Here is a 24,048-nt window from a genome sequence, read left to right as displayed (position 1 = left end):
CTTGGCGTCGAACACCACGCAAAATCTTCTGGTCGAAGGTCATTGATGTATACCTATCGCGAAAAGTGAGAAACTTGCCATTGAGGCATGCAAGCTTCAAAGTACTGAAGGGGTTGTTCCTAGATCAACTCCTTGTATAATGAGCTGATGTCTACAAGGAGCGATCCGTCAAAGGAGGGCCTTAATGAATCCCACATCAGTGACATGGAACAGAGCTAATTATTTTAATGGAGGTGAAAACAATCTGTGACATATGATTCAGGGTGGCGGTCATGAATGGATGAAGGATAATGTATGGCAGTGGATGGGACCCAGTTGACTCTTTCTGAACGACTTCTCTTGAACATATGGCGACACTGATACGATGGATCGGTAGCATTACCCCAAATATGGATGGTATGGCAAGACCATGGTGATGTGACCGGTGAATGAAACAACCCAACCCGAATGTGATACGGAGGAAAAGTGTCATGTTCAAGAGCGACCTGCTACCGTCAAAGTTTTCTTGATCTTTCCCAATTTTTCCCCAGTCATTGCTCACCAATACCTCTTTATTTTTGTCAAGCTTGAGGAGGATAACATATGCTTGTTCTATAACCTGCCCTTCGGGCAAGCCCATCGCTATGTTTTAACGAGCCTAGCGATAGTGAAACTCGTTCTCGTCTAAAGACAAGTTTGTCGCTATTTAATCATTTTAACGAGTCTAACGACAAGGAAAACTCGGTCCTTTTCATTTTTAGAGAGTCTGAAAAGGTACATAAAGTCAACTCCAAAATTCCTTTTTCGTCATCTAATCCCTTAAGTCCGAAAAAGTATAAAACAATACAGAAGGGATGAGTTTTCGATATCTTTAACGAGCCGAACAAAACAAGTGCTTGATCTTTTTGTGCAATAATCCATCAGGTCCAAAAAGATTAAAATCTAGAGGAGGGATAGCTCTTCCGGTCCTTTAACGAGCTGGAAGGCCAAAACTCGGCAATCTTTTCATATTTTACGAGTCAGTTGAAAAGAGCTTAAAGAAGACTCGTCTTTTGAGGAACGAGTGATAAATAGGGATAGCAACTAATTCCAGGTACAGGTTGGAATTTTCCAATCACGGCAGTGTCACAAGGATGGCTAGGTGAAATCACTCTTCGCAGCTGTTCCTCAAAATGGGTAAGCAATCATATGGGGGTGAATGATCGGCCAAATGAAATATGGAGGTGGCAGGTGCAAACATGACCAAGGTTTTTATGGGTGATAAATTTACAATCACAATGGTTATTTACCGGGATAGGTTCATTTTTTAGTTAAAAATGAGCTTAAACTCTGGAGGAAACATTGCTCACTGCTTATATTTATTTTTTTAACGAGCATGAAGACCGCGTTAAAACTGCTCAGATCTTGCGTTTATTTTTTAACGAGCATGAACTTTATGCTAAAACTGTCGATTATATGGTCAAATTTTGATTTTTTACCATTACTAGCTTTTCTCTTTCCAAGAATAGTACTGTATTTTCAATTGCTGCATCAAACCTAGTTAGAAATACATAATCATGAGATGAAAACCCTAATATTTTTCTTTGAACTACGTAAAAAGCTATTAAAAAGTGTTTTTACCTCTCATTTTACCATTTCATTTGCATTTGGTTTGTTGGAGCTTTGGAGGTGCCTCTTCCCCCTTGATTTTCACCAGCTGATTTTGGGAGATTCCGTGGACGATTCTCGGCGCCGTCTGGACCAGGTAGGAGCTAAACCTTAGCTCTTTCTTTTCATGGTTTCCTTTCTTCATTCTGTGCCTGTTTTCCAGTCTTTCTGAGCCTCAGGGGTTTTTCCAGGGCGCCCTAACTTCAGCGCAGGTTGCCCATTCGAAACCTGCGTTCAATGTCAAGATGCCTTAAGGCAGCCTGACCTTCAACGCAGGTAGGACACTCTCTGCCTGCGTTGGGCTCAGAAAACTGAGTTTTTAGCACATCTTTTGATGAATTTTCGCCAGTTTCTCATCAAACTCAGGAACTTACTCCTTCTCTTGTTTTTTTTGCAGGGATCTTTGAACAAAATTTCCCTTACATGGCGAGAACGAGAACATGAAGAGGAGGACATGATTGCTCTCCATGACCCTATCATGGTGAACGCGCTGCGGAACTGTGGCCTACTGAAGTTTTTCTGTATCTCTAGCATGAGAGCATAGATCACTTTGCTGCAGTATATGCTTGATGCTTGGGATCCCATTAACCATGTATTTCAGATTAGGGGAAAATCCATCCCCTTGACCATAGAGGACATTTACTTCTTGACTGGATTGTCAAGGCGAGGTGCCCCCATTTCTTTGTCAGGTTCAGCCCGGGGGACTGATTCCATGAGAGATTATGTCCGCCAGTATTGCAGGGAAGGTTCCCAGCTGAGCAAAGATGGCAAGGTTGTTATCCGTGAGATTACTGACATGTCTCTCACGTCCATTCTGTATACCATTGGTAGGATGGCCGGTAGCGCAGCTCTACATGTTGCCAACAGATATTATGTGCAACACGCCTTAGAGTGTCTCCAACCGAAAGTATTCAACTGGTGTGATGCAGTACTTGTTCAGATGAAAAGTCAGTTGACCAAGGTAAAGGACGGGAAGCTGAAGAACTTTGGATTTGGTTCTATTCTAACTGCCTTCGCCTTGGAGAAAATCCCACTGATGCATCCTCAGTATATTATACTCGACTTGCCTTCTCCGACCGAGCCACGCATGCAGAGGTGGGTCGATCATATGTCTAGGCATGCTGGTCAACCTCAGATTACTTTCACTGATGCCTTCTTCAGGTGGTTCGAGCGCCAAGAGATGGTCTTTTCCGAGTATCCATATGTGGGTATGGATTTCCGAGGTGATCCAAATTTGGTGTTACCGGATGGAGAACAGTGGGGCGTTATTGGTAAACTCTTTGACCATATCACTGTTTACTGCTCTTATTCATAATGTTGTTGTGCTTCATTCTATCAAGACTTTTAATCATACTCTTGGGTGCATGCAGATGTTGGTCCTGTTCGTCCAGCAGTTCGTCTGAGACCGCCAGTCGTTGCCCCGGCAGTGGAGCCTGCTGGGAGAGTTATTCTTCACGACCTTGATGATGCTGAGACTCTTACAGCTGTGCAGGAGCAGGTTGAGAGCCTTACTCTCGGTATTCCGGATGTACGGATCGATGAGTTACCTTTACAGTTGCAGCGGCATACTACTGGTGTGCCTAGACGATGGACTCGTCTCTTGCGCATGATTGCACAGGCCGTGACGTGCTATCATGAGCACCACTAGGCTAGGGTGCCCCCTAGCACTTTTGAGTTTTGGATCATATGACCAATTTTTGTCTTGGTTACAGAACATTATGTATGAACGATAAACAGCTTATATATATTTTGATTTTCGAGTTTTATTCTGGTTGAGTTATATGATCCATATGTACAATCATTGATGATGTGTCTCTTTTATAAATGTCGCAAATGTCTATCTAACACATAATTTTCTAATGAGTCGGTTAATGTGTTTAAGTTTCTGGAAATATGCTGGTATTGAATTGAATCAAATTGTCTTTCCAAAATCTTAACCCTTAGGAACATGCGATAAATAGCTGGATTCCGAACGGAATATATACCATTGAGTTGTAGTATTACGAGATGTGAGTCTAGCCTGACAATTAGTCGGCATATTCCATGAGTGATGGCATCAGAGAGTAGTTCTATCAACGCGCTATACTCAGCGATGTTATTCGTTGATTGCCCAATACACACACCTCTGAAACTTACTAACTCGCCGCTTGGATCAAAAATGGCCAAGGCTGTGGAGGATAGGTTCCGCGAACTACGACTCGCTCCGTCTGCATATCCAACACATGTCTCCAGAAGGTTCGAAATCTGCAACAAATGAAAAAGGTGGATCACTCGACCAGAACAAATACTTTAGCGAAAACAAAATACAACAAAAGCATGCAGGTTACTATTAAGCATAGTAACGCTTGAGGTACAACCCATTACGGGGCTGCGCCAGTGGAATTCTGTCATAATCCATTAACTCGTAGGCTCCTTTTGCTAACACCATTTTAACAATATAGGGGCCCATCCATAAGGATTTGAATTTACCTGCTCCCAATTTATCAGATTCTAGGTCATAAAGCAGGACCAAATCACCTTCTGAGAAGACACGGGGTTTGAAACTTTTGTCGAACTGCGATTTGACTCGTTTCTTATGGGCTTCATTAGCCAAAGTGGCATCACATCGGGTTTCATCCAATTGGATTAATTCCAAGAAATGAGCCTCTTCTTCTGAAGTTCCAGGGAGGAGATCAATTGCGAGTTTAAGCGATGAAATTTCACACTGGATTGGCAAGACTGCTTCCAGGCCATACAGCAGTTGAAAAGGTGTGAACCTGGTTGCGTTCTTTACTGACGTTCGGTAAGCCCACAAGGCTGAGTACAGGATTAGGTGCCACCTTCTTTTATGAACCCTGATCATCCTTTGCAACATACACTTCAGGACCTTGTTGATTGCTTCAACTTGTCCATTGGCTTGCAGATAATACGGGGTAGAGCTGTCGTGAGATAGCCCTAGCTTGGCAGCTAATTCGACCATCATGTGATTGCGAAAATGAGACCCATGATCTATTACTATAGCTTGTGGTACGCCGAACCTCGCGACTACATGATTGAAAAAGAAAAGGGCAGCTGTTTCACCAGTGTTATCCAATGTAGGCATCGCCTCGGCCCATTTGGTAAAATAGTCAACAACGACTATAATATACCCATGCCCCCCGGTTGAGGTGGGGTTACATTGCATTAAATCGATGCCCCATTTGGCGAAAGGCCCAACAACAACTATTGGCTGTAAAGGTGCGGGTGGTCTCCTGGTTTTGCTATCAAAAATTTGACAAGCGTGGCAACTTCTGACTGCGATTATGCAATCTTTGAACATGGTTGGCCAGAAGTATCCTGCTCGTAAGATTTTTTGTGATGTTGCATATCCAGATTGATGCCCCTCACACGCGCCTGAATGACACTCATTCAGGGCTTTTTCGGCCTCCTCATGGGTAAGGCACCTCCTCAGAACTGTATCGATATCACGACGGTAAAGTGTATCACCGACGATCATGTAGTCTTTTTCTTGGTATTGTATACGTTTCTGTTCAGAGTGAGAGGTGTTAGGCCTGAATTTTTGGGTTTGGAGATAAACTATGATATCTCCATACCACTCATCGCTTATAGATATCAGAAAAAAACTTTCGTCCATGATTGACTCTTCTGATGTTTCATCGTTGGACGACGATGGGAGATTGCACAACAATTCTGCGAAAACTAGAGCTTTCTTTGATTTGGATTTTACAAATTCCATATCAAACTCTTGAAGGATCGCTATCCATTTCGAATATTTGCCCCCCAGCAACTGTCGCGACAGTATATAAGTCATGGGGTTGCAATCTGACAAAATGGTAGTTTTCCGAAAGAGGACATAATGTCGAAACCTTTAAATCGCTTGAACAGCTGCAAGCGCTAGTTTTTCAACATAAGAATATTTACTTTCTGTATCATTTAATTTTTTACTTAAATAATATATAGGATGTTCAATTCCATCGACTTCTTGAACTAAAACCATTGCAATGGTCGTATCCGCTGCAACGAGATACAAGTTAAAATCTCTTTGATAGTCTGGGGCGTACATTAATGATGCTTTTACTAGACAATCTTTCAGAGCATCAAAGGAAGCTTGCGCCACCTGGTCCCAGACGAAAGGTACATCCTTTTTCAAGAGACAAGTATAACCTTTAGCAAGTTCTGCATAATTTGGAATGAACCTCCTTAGAAAGTTTTCTTTCCCTTGGAGTTTATGAATCTGAAGCAAATTTGAAGGTGGAGGCAAATTAATGATTGCCTGAACCTTGCAAGGGTCGAGACGAATCCCATCCTTAGAGACTACAAAGCCAAGTAAACGACCAGAACCGACGCAAAACACACATTTGTGTGGATTGAGTCTTATCTTGTAGTGTCGGCAACGTAGAAATATCGCTCTTAAATGCTGCGGATGATCAGTCCGCTTTCGCGAATGAGCCGGAAGGTCGTCGAGATAAGGTTGAACTATGTTCTTGATGTCATGGAAGGCATAATTCATTGCCCTCTGAAACGTCGCCCCTGCGTTCTTCAAACCAAAGGGTAATTTTCGATAAGCGAATGTGCCCCACGGACAAATAAATGCAGTCTTTGACTGGTCCTGTGGGCGGATATTTATTTGATTATACCCGGAAAATCCATCCATAAATGAAAAGATTTCTCATCCGGCGCATTCATCAATTATCTGGTCGATGAAGGGTGTAGGGTAGTTGTCCTTTGGACAAGCTTGGTTTACATCCCTATAATCGACACACACTCTAATCGTCCCTTGTTTCTTCATAACAGGGACAATATTCGATACCCAATCGGTTAGAGGAACTGAGTAGATGAATCCAGCATTGAGAAGTTTTTCAACTTCCGCCTTAATGGCAGCGGCTTTCTTGAGGTGCACCTGCCGAAGCCGTTGTCTTACTGGTTTGACACCAGGATACATTTTAATTTCATGTTCAACGATACTCGAGTCAATGCGTGTCATTTCATCATACGACCAAGAAAAGACATCTCTGAATTCGCGAAAAAGAGCGTTATATATTTCCAGTTCTGAAGGGGAACAACCTTTGCCGACATAAATATTCTCTACAACATTTGTTTTAGCCACATCTAGTCAAAGAGATTCATATATACATTATTGAAGGGAATGTTTTATGAATTATCATACACTATTGTGGAATATCTATCATAAAGATATGCATTAGACACATTCCCCAAGTTTTGATCACTATTTCACTAGTGTCGTCAATTGCGTTGTAGTCTCACTTAAGAGTCACACTTCGAAGTAAGTGTTGTAATACTATCATTTCAACAAGAACATGTTGATTGTGGATGGTAAATGCTTCTTGGTCAAGTAATTCATCAACTCATGTCATGGTTCCACATCTCATATTTCAGTTCCCACACTTAGCCATTTTCTGGAACTCATCCTTCCTCAGTCAGCTACATCTCAAGTTTCCTCCACAAATTGTGCATTTCATAGTCTCAAACCATAACAAGAATGTCTTACCTCTTGGAACTCTACAATGTGTAATCATTTCCTCTAAGGATTGTGCATTTTTCATCGAGAATGCTAAAGGATGGCCTCATACTCCCAAAAAGTGTGCAATATTACCTCCCAATCAGCCTCTTTCTACACATTGTGTAACACTGTGTCTCCATATCTCCCTAAACTATGAAACTTTTCAATCCACTAGCCTTCCCTTTCTCCAGAACTATGCATAGTGCAGTTACAGTTGGAAATATTACCACATTATGACCCTCAAATTCATAGTCTTTCTTCTCTGACCATTAGATCTTGTGCACTACACAGACACAATCACTATAACATCACTCTTTCCTCTTGGAACTGTGTAATATGAAATGGCTCAGCCTCCTCCTCATCTGAGTACCTTGTTCCAGCTAAGAAAATGCATGGTATCAAGGGAGTTAGACTAGGATATTCCTAGATTGATATCGTCTTGCCATGATTGAATTCCATCTACAGCTACTATATCTTGAAATGACAAGATTACGTTCAACAAGGGTGCAAAGGAAATCATACGAGAAGACACTATGAATCTATGAAGGCATGATGATCATTGGACGTGAATATGAAGAGATACAACAATGTGACAGAAGATGGAATATCAAAATCATAAGGAGCACTTCATTTCATCCAAGTAATCGAAAAATGAAGATGAAGCACATGCAAGATCATTTATGAAGACATGAACGAAATTCATGAGGGAGAGGCTATAAGAAAACACTTGCAAGTAAGATACACCAAAAAATAATATTAGATCAAGATAAAGAGGTGGAAACTCATTGGAAGGCTCCCACACTCTCCATCGACCCTTTGGAGTGTCAATATTAAGTGCAAGAAATGTTCCAACACAAACTTTTGTCACAACAAAGTTCCATGTCATAAGTTTCAAGTCATGTATTTTACAAGTTTCATCTCAACATCATGTGGCTGGTAGTGTCTTTCCACATCATTTGTGGAATGTAATTGTGTAATTTCCCAAAATGACAAAAATGTAAAATGTGTGGAAGACAAAGGCTACCAAATGGAATATGATAAGTCACTATAATTTTTTGGAGTCATAAAGAATCTCAAATATCATGTAAAAATTTGAAAGTGATTGTAGAAGCTCAAGAGAGATGAGGGAGTTCAAGAATGTGGAGAGTCAAGTCATCTGTTATAATACACCCTCATAGATCAAGAAAAATGACTTTTTCGACTTGAATTTCCCACCTTTGTTTCTGTAGCTTACCATAGGAGAGATAATATTTCTTTGGAGGAGCAAGTGGTGACTTAATATTACACTACTCGAGCTACTATGGAACCATTGTAATTTTATATCTTGACACTTTCACTTAATATATGAAGCTATTAGAGCGGAACGTTGTCATGCATATGCCTTGAATGTTGCAAGACCATTCTTCATATGTTTGCAGTGCATGTTGCTTCATTTAAGTTAATGGTAATTAACTAATTCAATTTATTTAGTATGTATCTTCTTAAATGTGTGATATTTTATGATAGCATGATCATTTTTGTATTTTGAACTAATTTTCGAGTTAACTAATGATCGTCTTATGCTCATGCATGTCTCTTTTAGGATGTTAGTATTACATTTCTTCTAGAGGCTCACTCTCTCTTTCCTTGTCGTGAAACCGCCTTATATACATTGTGATTGCATGCCTCACAATGTCAGCTTACTTTCTTATTTCAAATATTGTTTGTATAATCTCTTATGTTAACAATTGTAGCCAAGGTAGATTGATACGGGTAAGGGAAACTAGTCATAGTTTTGGTTGGGGCTCCTACACCAAAAAGTGTGAGGCCTAATTGCGACTTGATACTCGGGAAACTCCATTGGTTGAAGGATTTCCAACACTTTCAACATATCTTGAGAGAAAAATAATCTCTACTTAGCTGATATTTGAATATAGCTATAAGGGGCATCTAATTTCTATCCATCAAAAGTGACTATTTCATTAGTGCTCATGGAAATCAATATATTGAAATTTGTTTATACTAACATACAACTTCCTTGAGATGATGTGTCATAGGACTCTACAAAAGATTAGGTGATTCTTGAAATATAAAGAAAAAATAATACCTATGAGATGTCCTAAAACTAAATTATGGTGTTGGGAGAGAAATTTAGAAAACCAAAGATTAATATATCACACATAGTCACATCATACATCTTTCGAATTCAATGAGTTTGAGATGATATTATAGCTTTTGGGTATATTGTACATGAGGATGAACCTATTAAGATAACCTTGTGGGTTTTTTCCAAACAATGGGATACCTTTCTAATGGATATCAATTTCATATCTAAACCTTGGTGATTGAAATAAGATCTAGGATGACTTCATTTAGAAGGATATTTTTAAGCAATCATTACTTGGTCGAAAATGTAATGGTGGGGATGATAACAACCTTCTTCAGATATTTATAAGAATGATGTGAGAAAATTCAAATGTTTGACATGCCACAAATATGGACACTATGCAATCTAAAGTACAAAAGATAATAAAGGAAAGGGAAAGACAACTATGGATGCACGTGCATAGATGGATACGCTAGCCAATAAGTTTGGAAAAGATTTTTCATTGTTGTATTTTGTTGCAAGCTCCATTACATTAACATCATTGTACATTTCCAATGGATCATGTTATCATATAACAATATTTCATGACCTATTCACTCGTATGGCTAAGGAGCACAAGACTTACATGTAAGTCTAGGTGATAATGCCAAGTATAAAATAGAGGGTGTGGGAATCATAATGTTCCAATAAGATTAATGGAGTCCTATGGAGGTAAATGAAGTTATTTATGTTATAGGGCTTGGGAACCATTTATTCTCTCTCTCACCTATCGATTAAAAGGGTTTTGTGGTCGTCCTTATAAGTTCATAGCTACTTGTCAAGCCAAGGGGATCTAAGCATAACATGAGATGAGTAATTCAAGTGATAGAGGGTAACTTGTGCTTTTGGGGGGGTGTCGTGGCGGAAAAAGTCATTTGTGCGGACACAACTGACCTCCCTAGGAGTCTGAACTCTCTAGCGACAAAAAAGACAAAATGGAATAATCTTTCTCTAAATATACTTTTTATAACATGAAAACTACAAGTGTTTAGGCTTACCTTATTCCAAAACGCTGTTGTTGTAGTCCGTCCTTGCCGATCCGGATGAGCTCCTCCTTCACATCAATTCTTGCAACCACAAACAATCAAACAATTGCCAAGCACTTGCATTTCATATAATAAAACATATATTCAACATGCAGACCAAGGAACACATGAAATAACTCATTAACACAAGCTATTGAGAAAAATAAACCAGTTTGTATTAATAACGAAACAAAGAAACTCTTACAACCTGGCCTTGGTGTTGTGCAAGTTCCTCCCAGGGTCCATCAAGGGTTTTCCTCTACTTTGACAAAGCTCACCCACTTCCAAGTAGAATCAAGCAAAGACAATCTCTCCTCATAAGGTTCTAAATGGGAGTCCTAAATCCTGCAGCATTTACCCAAAGAAAATGTATAGCTCCAACCTCCCCTCCTTCTGGCTCAATGTCTTTATTTATAATGCTGTAAAGAGGTTATTCAGGTCCACCATCAATGGGATAATCCCCCCCTTTGGGTGGGATAGCTCCCTTATTGATGGGATAATTTCCCTCTTAATAGAGATACATGAACCAACTGGAGGCGCATCCATTTCATCAAACCGACCTCTAGAAGGTTCTAGAAGTAACCACAAGTAACTTTTTTAAGATGAAACTCGCGCATTTTGCCTTTTACAGAAGGACGCACCTGTCCCTTAACATACAGAGCGTCCAAGGACGTAGCTTTTGTGAACATGGTGAGCGTCCCTGTAGGTAAGGCTAGAGAGAACCTGCGACCCCAGAGATAAACATATTTTTTACAAGACTTTCTCTCTTCTTTGAGTTTGAGATGGATAGCAGAGGCATAAGACTTGCCTAAGAGGGTAGCATGACTTGTTGATTTGAGCCATACTAACTGTAAGTAGTCATGGTGACATTTTTTAGTGTAACAGATTGCCCCCTAAAGTGCGAAGCTTGGAATAGATTAGGGTTTTGTAATTCTAGGAAGGGTGAAGCGCTTTATCATTTTTTGGGGGGGTTTTGATTTTGGAATGCGCCTCTCGGCGGACGCAGGTGCCCTTCGGGTGACCTGCGTCCCCCGACTTTTTCTCATACGGGAAAACGGTCGGAAGACGCAGCCCGCCTTCAGTCCAGCTGCGTCCGGGCACCCTGTGCTACAAAGCCGGGGTGCGTCTTCCGAGAAGTGCGCATTTCAAAACCCCAACTCCCTCAAAAACCTACCAAAAATCCTCAAATCAATTTCTAATTGCTATTTTTGATATGCAGGGCATTAATCATGTTAGACTGGAGAGAAAGAGAGCATGTAGAGGAAGATGAAGCTGCAATAAATCATCAACCTTCTCTGGATGCCCTAAGAGCATGCAAATTATACAAATATTGGACCATACCGGGCATGAGGGGCCAGGTAAGATTCTTGGAATGGCTGGTTGAGCGATAGAACGTTCAAGAACAATGCTTTTACATAGGAGGGCACCAGCTCGAGATAGAGCCCTCGGATGTATACTTTCTCACTGGCTTGCCAAACAGAGGCGAGCAACTCAATCTTGCGGGGACTAGGCTGGGTGGCCAACCCCTTGATAGTCTCCGCGAGGATTGGTGCACACGTGGGGCTCACCATTCAAAAGGCATAGAGATAAAACACATCACTCTGCCTGAACTCAAAGTCATAGCGTTCACGGTTACCAGAATTTGTGGCACGGCCGCTTTACACATTGCCTCCGGATCCCAAATGCGGATGGCAATTGACTGTTACCAAGGCACCATTTTCAACTAGTGTGAAGCTGTGTCGGCTCATATGAAGAGCCAACTGACCAAGGCAAAGAACGGATGACTAAAAACTTTTGGATATGGGCCTATAGTCATGAGCTTTGCCTTGGAGAGAGTTCCAATGCTGATCCCTCAGCAACTCACTGTTGATATCTTGGGTCCTCGGGAGCCAAAGCTGATACGATGGGTTGCGGTGATGGCCTTGCATCCTGACGAGGGTGCAGCAGTGGTTCGATTCTCAGATAGTTACTTTCACTGGTTAGAGGACCAGGTTTTTTCGATACAGGACTTTCCGTATGCCGGAATGGATTTTAGAGGTGATCTGGACATGGTTCTTCCACAGGGAGAACAATGGGATGACAGAGGTACTTTTATTTTCACAAGTTTTCTAATTATGTATTTTTTATTTTTCATATATATCGTCTCAAAACTAACAGTAAAATTTTCAAAATGCAGATGTTGGTCCACAGCGCCCAGCCAACCTCCGGCCTTTTGATAGACTACATCCAGTTGCACCGGTACCGGCCCCACAGGACGCGGCAGCAGAAGTACTAGCTGAGTTGGAGCATGATCTAGAGCGTCTCATGGCAGACATACCTGTGACTACTATGGATGACATTCCTATCAGGCTTCAGCGTTTCGTAGTCGCGGTCCCTGGGCCGTTTAGAAGATTTTTGCGTAAGGTAGCCCGCGCAGTGGTGTCATACAGAGAGCACCACCAGTGATTGACTAGTCACTTTTTGTAGTCACATGTGACATTTTTGACTTTTTGTACTATCATTTTGCCGATCATAAGGTGTTTTCAACCTATGATCGAAGACGATGTATATATTTTTGACACACTTCTATCTATATATATATCATTATTACCGGCTTATCCTGTTTAACATATAAGATGAAATGTTTTTAAATTTACTTGCATGATTATTGTAAATGTCTGTCCAACACTCGAGAATAAATTGCATCTGCTAATGTATTTAAGGACCTTGGAATATGTTGATATTCAATGTAATCAAATTCACGTTCCAAGAGACGCACTCTCAAAAACAACCTTAATAACACAGGATTTCTAATGGCATAAACTCTATTAAGCTGTAATACAACAAGTTCAGAATCTAACCTCACTATCAAACGTAGAATTCCAAATGAAATAGATTCGGATAATAATTCAACCACTGCACTGTATTCCACAATGTTATTCGTTGTTTGACCGAGGCTTACCCCATGCATAGAAACTAACTCGTCAGAGGGTGAATAGATAACCCAAGCTGCGGAAGAGATATTTCGTGTACTACGACAAGCACCATCAGAAAATCCAATGTATGTTTGGAGAGGCGTCGACATCTACAATATCAAGAGTAAAACCAAGATAAGCCAGAAAAACGACGAAAAACCACATTTGCTAAGCTAAGCACACTGACTATACTAACACACTTGCTAGCTAGAAAGAAAATCTAACCTATCTAAAAATTTCTCCATACCCATCATTTTAAGCATAATACCTCTTTATGTAAAGTCCATTTCTGGGTTTACCCAAAGAGTCCCCATCAAAATCAACTAGCTCATAAGCCCCTTTTGCTAGCTTTCGCTTTACAATGTAGGGCCCATGCCACATGGGAATGAATTTTCTGGCACCTAGCTTATCGTTAGCTTGATCATATAATAGTACTAGGTCTCCTTCCGAAAAACTTCGAGGGGTTACATTTTTATCGTACTGAGCTTTCATTCGTTTCGCGTGAGTCTCGATAGCTAAAGTAGCGTCACGTCGAGTCTCATCTAATTTAGCCAAGTATAACAACCGTTTCTCCTCTTCGGAAGTAGCTGGAAGTAATTCGACCGCCATTTGAAGTGATGGGATTTCGTATTCAATAGGTAACACAGCTTCTAAGCCATAAACTAGCTGGAAAGGGGTGAAACCTGTTGAATTTTTCACTGAAGTTCGATATGCCCATAGCGCCGAAAATAACATGTTGTGCCAATTCGTTCGATGGATACCAATGATCCGTCGAATCATGATGACTAGAACTTTGTTGATTGACTCAACCAAACCGTTGGCTTGCGGATAATAAGGAGTAGAGCTATCATGGCGCAAACCAAGCTGGCTTGTAAGCTCAGTCATCATGACGTTTCGAAAATGGCTCCCATGGTCAGTAATGATTGCTTGTGGGACACCAAACCTAGTTATGATATGATTGAATACGAAAACTGCAGCTGTCTTGCCGCTTGCGTCGAATGTAGGTATCGCCTCGGCCCATTTAGTAAAATAATCAACCGCGAGGATGATATACGCATGCCCCCCGGCCGAGTGAGGGTTACAAGTAATAAAGTCAATACCCCATTTGGCAAATGGACCAGGGGCAATTATAGGGTGGAGAGGAGCAGGTGGAGCGCGCATCTTGCGATCAAATACTTGACAGTTGTGGCATTTCCTGACGGCAATGATACAATCTCTAAACATAGACGGCCAGAAATAGCCAGCGCGCAACACCTTCTGAGCTGTGGCATACCCAGACATATGACCGCCACATGCTCCAGAGTGACAGTCATTCAAAACTCTCTCAGCCTCTTCGTGAGTTAAACAACGTCGAAAAACTAAGTCTGCCCCCCGGCGATAAAGTGTATCTCCAATAAGCTGGGAGCGAAACCGAATTTTTCGACGGTCTTCCTTGGAAGCTTCAGGCCGAAAGGTTTGGGTTTGGAGATAGATGATTATATCCCCATACCATGGATCTACAGTACTGATGAGAAACAAAGATTCATCCGCAATGGACTCTTCTGCCACAGTCTCCGTGTCAGCACTCGGGAAATCACACATCAATTCCGCAAAAACTAAAGATTTCTTAGACTTGGACTTCTCGAACTCCAAGTCGAACTCTTGCAGGATGACAATCCATTTAGAGTACTTGCCCCCTAGCAGTTGTTTTGTCAAAATATAAATCATAGGGTTGCAATCCGAAATAACTGTAGTTTTGCGGAGAAGAATGTAGTGACGAAAATGCTGGACAACTTGAACGGCTGCGAGGGCCAATTTCTCCACATGCGAATATTTTAACTCAGTGGGATTTAAGGTTCTACTAAGATAATATATCACATGCTCTGCTCTGAATTCATCTTCTTGAACTAACACCATTCCAATGGTGGAATGCGAAGCTGCGAGGTATAAGAAGTAGTCCTGGTTGTAGTTGGGAGGATGCAATAACGGTGCATGGGTCAACGCGTGTTTAAGTGCATCAAAAGATTGTTGGGAAATCTCGTCCCAAAAGAATTGTGCATTCTGTTTCAACAACCGTGTAAAACCTTTAGTGACCTCGGCGTAGTTTGGGATGAATCGGCGTAAAAAGTTCACTTTCCCTTGCAAACTTTGGATTTGGCGCAAACTCGAAGGAGGAGGCAATTTGATGATAGCCTCGACTTTCGAGGGATCGACGCGAATGCTAGCTTTTGAAACAACAAATCCCAGCAATCGACCTGTTTCTATACAGAAAACACACTTGTGGGGATTCAACCGAATTCGATAATGCCTACACCTCATAAAGATTGCTCGTAGATGGACAAGGTGATCAGCTCGATGTAAAGAATGAGCAGGCAAATCATCGAGATAGGGTTGCACAATGTGCTTGATGTCATGAAATGTATAAGACATCGCCCGTTGAAAAGTAGCGCCGGCATTCTTAAGCCCAAAAGGTAATTTGCAATAAGCAAATGTCCCCCATGGACAAATGAATGCCGTTTTTGGTTGGTCGGCAGGTAGAATATTGATTTGATTATAGCCTGAGAAACCATCCATGAAGGAAAACATCTCACTTCCGGCACAATCATCAATAATTTGATCGATATAAGGTGTAGGATAGTTGTCTTTTGGACAAGCTCTATTGATATCCCTATAGTCGATACAGATTCTTATTGTTCCTTGTTTTTTATTGACGGGAACAATATTCGATACCCAATCCGTTAACGGGATCGGATAAATGAAACCTGCTTTCAACAGCTTTTCGAAATCTGCTTTAATCGCAGCCGCTTTTCGAGGGTGAATCTGACGTAACCGTTGCCGAATGGGTTTAGCATCCAGGTAGGTTTTCATTTCATGAACAACAATGGCAGGATCGATTCCTGGCATTTCCTCGTAAGACCAGGCAAACACGTCGCGGAATTCTTGGAATAGGGCCTTGTAAGTTTGGATTTCTTTGGCAGTACATGCGGCACCTATATGAATGTTCTCCTCGATTCCGGGCTTCACTGATATATCAATGGGAATAGTACGAGAAATATTCCCTAAATTCAACTCTGAATCAGAATGTTTCGTTGGATCCTGAGCGTCTTTGACATATTCAGCGGTAAAGATAGATGAAAAATCATTTTCAAATGCACCGTCCTTAGGTAAAAACGAAGATCTGTGATGAAGATCTTCCCATGGTAGATCATCTACACTTAGGATTTCGCGAAGTCGTTCGTCAGATGACACGTCTTCGGGAAACTTTATCCGTTCTAAGGGTGAGGTGAAAAGTGACTCTTCACTGACCACATTCATTTGGTCGGTTTTGGTTGAATGAAAATCGGTAAAAGACATAAGAGCTTCATAAGCAATTTCATACGGACTCAACGGCATAACATCACCGAACGAGTCTATCTCAGAGTCAGATGGAACATACCAAGGATCATCATAAATAATGTTTTCTGACGTGATCATATGAATTGTTGCAAACGAAGGGTCTACATTGAGTGGAGGGAGAGGAAAAGTTCCCAGTAAACCGGAATCCTTAACTAAACCTACACCAATGTCCCTATAAGGGATTGTCGTCTTACCAACATGTTGGATAGTCTCTGAAGAGGCTGGGTCAGATGAAAAGTATGTCAGCTGATCAATAGTCACGATCTTACCGTTATGTGGAAACTTAATTACTCTGAAGACCGATGAAACGACCGCTGTCATAGCATATGACCAACTTCGACCCAAAAGAAGGTTGTAGTCTAGAGGGGCATCAACCACTTCCACATCCAGACTAACGGTTTTACCTTCGACCCCTATAGGCAATTCTTGTAGAATACCAAACGGACGGAACCCACGGCCATCAAAGGCCTTAAGGATGGTGGGGGATTGGTTCAACGAAGGAAAACCAAGCGATCTCCAACATTGAATCGACATAATACACGTAGAAGCCCCCTCATCAATCACAGTCTGATGAATAGGCCTGTTTTTTACTATCACTGGGATTTGGAAAGCCATTTGATGGGGGAGACGTGGCGTACTATTTTCTAGATCAAAGATCATTAGGTTCGGGTCCTGAACATCGACAGCTCTGATAGCCGACAAAAGCAATTTTCGTTGCGCTGGACATGATTGCAGCACTTCGAGTGCCGACATTGCTGAAGGTGAAACAGCTAAGTCCTCAACAATGTTGTAATTCTGGGCTGCTCTCGCATGTGGATTGAAAGCAGACCTTCGAAGTACACCCTTGGCGGGCGGCTTAATCACTAAGTCTGGGTTAGGTTTTTCGATCTGTAGTGGATCGGAACCAGGAGCTGAGGTTGATGGGTTAGAGTGAGAAGATTCTGCTTCCTTGCCATCAACAGGAGCCTTACTACCATAATCTTGCGATCGAGTCGCAATCCTCACATGAGACATCATCAAAATGGGTTCTTCACTGGCATTTGAAGAAGAACCTATCATCTTATTCTCCTGCTCTGGAAATGGATTTTTTAACACAGCAGGAGTGGGAGAACCTTTGACTATTTTCACTACCTCGGCCCGATGAGGGCAGTCTCTCGTAAAATGATCCTCTTCACAAATGAGACAAGGATATCGAGGTTTGCGCTTTTCGTCATTGGTTTCCGACTTTTCCGTTTTCTCCTTTGGAGCCTTGTCTGCTTTAGCCTTCTTCTTTCCTTTCTTCTTTCCACCGTTTTTTGGTTTGGCCGTAGATGACTCTACGACGTGAATGTCGGCGGTGAGTTCAGGAGAAGACTCTCCTGTCGGAGAATCAGGCAAAGTGATAAATGGAGTAGTTGAAGCCTTGGAAGACTTCTTCTTGCTCTTCGTAGTCACGATACCAATCATACCATCAGCGGCATGAGATCCCGAAGGAGTAGCAGCGATTTGGTTCGACTTTGGAAGATCCGGAATTTTCTCGTGTAACGTACCCGACTGAGTGTAAACTAAGTCAAGGTATTGTGCCTGAGCAATGACTTGCTCCTCAGTAACTACTCCGGCATTAGCTACATCTTCAGTAATTCTTGGTAATAATGATTTGACAAACCATTCAGCTAAGATTTGGTCCGGGATAAAAACTTTCACTAATCTCCTTCGACGTCTCCACTCATGGATGTGATCAGAAATGTACGTGGATGTCGATTGTTTTAGCGAAGTTAATAATTCTGTACCGTTATCGTATCTGACTGGTAACTGAAAATGAGTTAAGAACGAGGTAGCTAACTGGCTAAAGTTGTAAAAAGAGTCCCGTGGTAACTCAATCTACCACTTGGTCGCGAGACCAATGAGCGTACGCTGAAAAAGACGTAAACGGATCGAATCATCCGAGATGGAATTTGAAGCACACCAGAGGTGGTAAGTCATCATGTGATTGGACGGATCCTCTCCAGACTTACCTTCGAACTTGGGTATATCGCTGGGCAACTTATTTGGCATTGGCGGCCAGAACTGAAGATATTGAATTGGATCGTTCGTTAGGCGCGTCAAGTCGGGTAAATCTAAAGTCGCAATAAACGGTAACTGCCGGTTAGGATCTCTAAAACTCTGAGTCACAATACCAGCCCCAGGAGGAGGATATCCAGGATAACTAGGAACAGGAGTCACATTTGGGATATTATATCCTCCTGGAAAACCAGGATTAACCGGACCGTACTGGGGTTGTTGAGGTTGTTGATAAGTGTACCCAGGATACGGTTGATACTGGTAAACCGGTTGTTGGGCAGCTTGCCCAGGTTGATATTGTCCCTGGTACGGAGGTTGAACAAATTGAGGTTGAGTAGTAACAACCGTACTTGTACCAGGTTGGCCTACAGGCATCTGGACTGTGGTTTGAACCGTAGATCCAGACAACGGTACAGATGTCTCAGGAGTGGTTACAGGGACAGTAGAAACCGGAGTTGTCGATACTCCAGAAGTAAGTATGGTAGATGTGGCAGTAGTTGCTGCAGCCGTGTGAGGTGGAGTACCAGGTGCAATTGGCGGCTGAGTAACTACCGAAGTTACAGGGGTCTGAACACTTGACTGGACAGGTTGCGGTTGCTGGGGTGGACCAGGAACTACAGGTTGTCCTGCTTGAGCTACCGACTGTATACTTGGTTGCAACATCTGTTGACCCTGTGACGGATCCCATGTTAACATTCCAGGGTACTGACCCGTAACAGGTTGAGGATACTGAGATCCATAGCCGTATTGAGGATAGGGTTGATAATTGTAAGGTGTAGTCCCATATGATTGCCCTTGAGGTGGTTTATAACTTTGACCAGAGTATTGACCCGTAGGTTGATAACCTGGAGGTAAATATAGGTACTGGGGTTGACCTTGACCTTGAGGTTGGTATCCTTGAGGTTGATACCCTTGGGGTTGATACCCTTGGGTTTGCCATCCTTGAGGTTGCCATCCCTGAGGTTGATATTGATACTGAGGTTGACTTTGGGGTACATATTGAGGCTGGGGTTGACCTTGAGGTATGTATTGCCCCATAGGAGCGTATTGACCTTGAGGTTGCCCCCCAGACACGAATGAAGTACCTTGAGGTTGCCCCCCAGGCATTAACGAAGGTTGCCCCCCAGGCGGTAATTGGCCACCTTGAGGTTGGGTAACGGGAATCGAACCTGACATCATGTAAATGTCACCTACACTCAATGGTACATTACCACTGTTTCCAACTAATAACCCATAATCAATGGGTTGAGGAGATGCTCCCGCAAAGGTACCAGAAAGAGATTGATACCCAGTAGGAACAGAAGGACCGCCATGTAAAAAAGATTCAGGACTTTGCGTAAACACAGATGACTGACCAGACATATTTACAGGAGTATGAATTCCTCTAGGTGGAAAAGGAGTACGAGGTGTAGAAAAACCTACTGAGTTGTCTAAAAAATTGGTTAATGCAAGGTACCAAGAAGTATTTCTAGGAGGACTGTAAAAGATGGATTCACGCTCCCTTAGATCAAGGGTAATTTGATCTTCAGAATCAGAGACGCCTATTTCTTCCTCTGGAACAAGTTCTTCTATAGCAATTAATCCAACAAGAAGATTTTCGGTGATAATTTGTTCTATTCTTGGTGAATCAGGAACACTAGGAGTTGGAGTAACAGGTTCGTAAATTTCAGGTTCTTCGCCTGTTTCACTGGCAGATGAAAAACTACCAGCAAGCTCGGAAACTGTAACAGTTTCGGGATTGTAACCTGTTTCTAAACTTTGGTAATCTGGATGGACTACCAAGGAATATTCTCCTTCTTCAGGTGAACCTACTCTACTACCACTAGGAGGAGTAACAAGGACCTTTAAACCTTCTAAATTACTGGGTTCGTCTTGAGGAGGTTCACCCCTAAGTCTATGGGATCTTCTCAACAATTCGGCCACAGAAACAACTTCAGGAGACTGGCCCCGAATTCTACGGGACTGTCTCGGTAATTCCGCCACAATTAAAGATTTTTAACTACAACACACGAAAACAAAGTAAAAATTTCAATTCAAACCACCTAAAGTCTTCTAAGAAGCAAACAAATTTGAAGCACACGCCTAAAGAATCTAGAGCGTCAAAACCACACACAAATAGTATCTTCCGGACCAAAAGCGCTAGTTGGTGATTAGGTCCAACCTCGCAGGATTCAGTACAGAAATGGCGGGTGGAACAGTTACGCCGACAACATGCTTAATGAATAGACTGGACCAAGTTCCTCCACTTTAACCATCTCGAATCGAAGTGAATCCCCCAGAAAATCCAAGTGAGTATAGCCGACGTCTGCTCCAGGTACAGTGCGACCTTCCCTCCACCGTCACCTTGGGTATAATCCTAGAGATTATGGCCACTAAGGTTACCAATCACAACAATTACACCTGGGGGAACAGTCTAAACTCCGACAGCACGCAAGGGCAGAGTAACAAGCTCAATCCCCTTACCGGCTCCTTGACAGTAATCCAAGGTTTACCGATAAGTGACCCGTGGCTCCTCGACAATGGTCAATCCAAGGTTTACCGTTTGTAATACGTACTGTCTGGCGTCTTTCCCAACGAGGGAGGAATGATCCCCTCACTGGTTCGGACACGAGCTCGTGCTTCTCCTTTAAGAGGAGCTTTCCCAGAATGTAACTGAAACAATTGGATTTGATCTACTCAAGATAAACTATCTGTTTGGTTTTGTAGTCTTGGAGAGTTAAGTACTCACCTACTCCAAGACCCTAGCCTAAGCTATGTTGGTGTTTCAGAGCCCTAGAAAATAAAAGTTACTAGTTCAATTTTACTTTAAGCGTTACTTTTAAGGTTGTTTCTTAAGTCAAAAGGTGATGGAAGTGAAACCAGTGGTGTGTTGACTCGACTCGAAACCACTACAAAATGCACCTAGGATGATTTACCCACTACTTTACTTTTTCGATGAATTGCTTAACTAAAAAGTTGAGAGAATGCAATCTTTATAAAAGCAACTTCTTAATTGAAGACAATCAAAGAAACAATTCTTTTGTCTTTTCCAAGCATAAAAACATGACCGCTCTTTACATGCACGAAAAAACTCTTTTCTTCTTTCAAAAACAAAAAGCTACTTGAAACAAGACTTTTAAAGAAGATGTTTTTGTATTTTTCTTTTAATAAAGCAAATAAATCTAATATAACCAAAAATCAATCTTAACAACTATTAAAGTCTACGAAAATTCACTCATAAGCAAACTAAAAGGTAAATTTACTCTAAACAATCTTAATGAGGCCAAAACTAACAATGATTATTCTAAGGTGTTTTACTTGATCACAATCAAATCAAGGACTAGCTTATTGCAGAATCAAAAACTAGTCAAAACAAAACTCTAATCTTTTTGTTCTTTTGTAAAATGGAAATCAATACTTTATAAACAAGTAGTTCGAAATTTGACCCAAAACAACTTAAATGGCAAGCTGCTCACACAAGGAGACTTTACGACAGGCCCGACTTCTAAGAAGGCTCACTAACCAGAGAGATCTAAAGCTGGACAACTTTCTACCGTCAAAGTCACTACAGGACCTATTCAAAAATCAAACCCTAGGTCTAAACCTCGTTGAAATCCACTAAAACACTCAAAGCTCACAAAACAAGTTCAGGTGAAAATTTTTGACAGGGTACTAAAGGATCTAGGCAGAAAACACTAAGAAAAATCAAAATCCAAAAGCAATTAAAGTAAAAAATGGAATTTTCCTAAATTTTACAGGAAGACGCAGGCAACCCGTTACAGCAGGTGCGGGCCCGCTCTATGCAAACGGCAACAACGCGTCCAAAGACGCACTGTGCAGTACTCAGAGGGTGCGTCCTTCTGGAAAAGTGAAGAAAAACCAAATCTAACTAAATCTAAAGCTAAGCCACCCAAATACTAATTCTCACAGTCAAAAACCAGAAAATAAAAATGATTTTCTCAAAGCAAAGTTCACACAAAGGAAAAGACTCTCTCATTAATGGATTCCCCAGCGGAGTCGCCAATTTGTCGTGGCGGAAAAAGTCGTTTGTGCGAACACAACTGACCTCCCTAGGAGTCTAAACTCTCTAGCGACAAACAAGACAAAATGGAATAATCTTTCTCTAAATATACTTTTTATAACATGAAAACTACAAGTGTTTAGGCTTACCTTATTCCAAAACGTTGTTGTTGTAGTCCGTCCTTGCCGATCCGGATGAGCTCCTCCTTCACATCAATTCCTGCAACCACAAACAATCAAACAATTACCAAGCACTTGCATTTCATATAATAAAACATATATTCAACATGCAGACCAAGGAACACATGAAATAACTCATTAACACAAGCTATTGAGAAAAATAAACCAGTTTGTATTAATAACGAAACAAAGAAACTCTTACAACCTGGCCTTGGTGTTGTGCAAGTTCCTCCCAGGGTCCATCAAGGGTTTTCCTCTACTTTGACAAAGCTCACCCACTTCCAAGTAGAATCAAGAAAAGACAATCTCTCCTCACAAGGTTCTAAATGGGAGTCCTAAATCCTGCAGTATTTACCCAAAGAAAATGTATAGCTCCAACCTTCCCTCCTTCTCGCTCAATGTCTTTATTTATAGTGCTGTAAAGAGGTTATTCAGGTCCACCATCAATGGGATAATCCCCCCCTTTGGTTGGGATAGCTCCCTTATTGATGGGATAAGTTCCCTCTTAATAGAGATACATGAGCCAACTGGAGGCGCATCCATTTCATCAAACCGACCTCTAGAAGGTTCTAGAAGTAACCACAAGTAACTTTTTTAAGATGAAACTCGCGCATTTTGCCTTTTACAGAAGGACGCACCTGTCCCTTAACATACAGAGCGTCCAAGGACGCAGCTTTTGTGAACATGGTGAGCGTCCCCGCAAGTAAGGCTAGAGAGAACCTGCGACCCCAAAGATAAACATATTTTTTACAAGACTTTCTCTCTTCTTTGAGTTTGAGATGGATAACAGAGGCATAAGACTTGCCTAAGAGGGTAGCATGACTTGTTGATTTGAGCCATACTAACTGTAAGTGGTCATGGTGACATTTTTTAGTGTAACAGGGGGATAAATGGTTTGAACACTAGTGCATGATGGCAAATACCTATTAGTGCGTGTCAATTATGTTAGCCATCAGTGACCAAATGTGCTTTTACATAGTTATTTTTAGGGTTTTAGGTCAAATTTTTAGTTTCAAAAAGTTTTTTAATAAAAAATTGATCACTGATTAGAAAGGTTAGTCTTTACTATTCCTTTCAGTCTCATGGTCAAAGGACACTATCTTGTTCAGTTAAAATCATTATTAGTAGAGTCCCATAATCATTCTTTTCATAGTTCACCTAATAAGCCTAATGATAGGTCACCAATAGGTCACTAGGCGTAATTCGTGAAAATTGGTCCTTTTA

This window comes from Pinus tabuliformis, chromosome 6, assembly GCF_031772625.1.
Source record: "Pinus tabuliformis cultivar Carrire ecotype Pingquan chromosome 6, CPIR1, whole genome shotgun sequence".
Taxonomy (NCBI): Eukaryota; Viridiplantae; Streptophyta; class Pinopsida; order Pinales; family Pinaceae; genus Pinus; species Pinus tabuliformis.
This window is presented reverse-complemented; position numbering follows the sequence as displayed.